The sequence below is a fragment of the Lactuca serriola genome, chromosome 4 (assembly GCF_051521515.1).
Source record: "Lactuca serriola cultivar US96UC23 chromosome 4, Lser_US96UC23_V15, whole genome shotgun sequence".
Classification (NCBI taxonomy): domain Eukaryota; kingdom Viridiplantae; phylum Streptophyta; class Magnoliopsida; order Asterales; family Asteraceae; genus Lactuca; species Lactuca serriola.
This window is the reverse complement of record NC_136411.1, coordinates 350,761,146-350,761,909: the sequence shown is the minus strand read 5'-3', so window position 1 is coordinate 350,761,909 and position 764 is coordinate 350,761,146. Positions and strand designations below refer to the sequence as shown.

At 47.5% G+C, this 764-nt stretch overlaps 1 non-coding gene across 1 annotated transcript; it reads left to right on the top strand.

The window, feature by feature from the left end:
• The first annotated feature begins 202 nt into the window (after positions 1 to 202).
• On the top strand, positions 203 to 309 carry LOC145049062 (small nucleolar RNA R71). The gene has a single exon (XR_013683180.1). It is a non-coding gene; the product is annotated as a small nucleolar RNA R71 (small nucleolar RNA).
• The last annotated feature ends 455 nt before the right edge of the window (positions 310 to 764 follow it).

The window sequence follows — 764 nt, the reverse complement described above, 5'->3', positions numbered from 1 at the left end:
GCCATCATTGGCCGAGTTCACTACCCCCCGACTTACTTCATTTCTTGGATTGTGGTATTCTCTAGAATGCTTAGAGAATTCTTCAATGAACTCCTTGATTACCAGGGGTGCCTTCTTTGTAAGTGGGCCTTGCGAGTCGAGCAATTGTCGTGTGGTGACATTGACTCCATCATAGAAGATGGAGACCTCTTGTTGGCTATTGAGGTCATGGTGTGGGCAATTTCTTAGAAGACCTTTGTACCTTTCCCAAGCCTCACAAAGAGGCTCTCCGGGTTGTTGCTCGAAGTTGGCAATGGCTTTCTTCAACTTAGCTATTTTGGAAGGCGGGCAAAAGTGGTCTATAAACTCTTCTTTCATCTTAGCCCATGTGGTGACCGACCCGGGAGGAAGTGACTTGAGCCAATCCTTTGCAGCACCCTTCAATTTGACTCGAAGCATGTGAAGTAGCTGGGTCTCGCATGGCACATTTGGTACATTGAAGTAGTCAGCCACATCATTTACCTCATCCAAGTGCTTGTAGGCGTCTTCGTGGTCTTTTCCATAGAAGGGAATCTCCTTGAGTTGGGCGAGGATATGACCCTTTAGCTCAAAAGTAGAGGTAGCAGGAATTGCGGGCTGCACAAGTCCCAGGCAAGTGTCATCGCACATCCTCTTCTTCCATTCCCCCATGGGGACTTCATCGATATTAGCCATTATAGCTAACTCGTCCTCAAAATCGGATTTGTGCTCGTACGTAGGTTCTTCTTCTTCCTCGGTCTCGTACT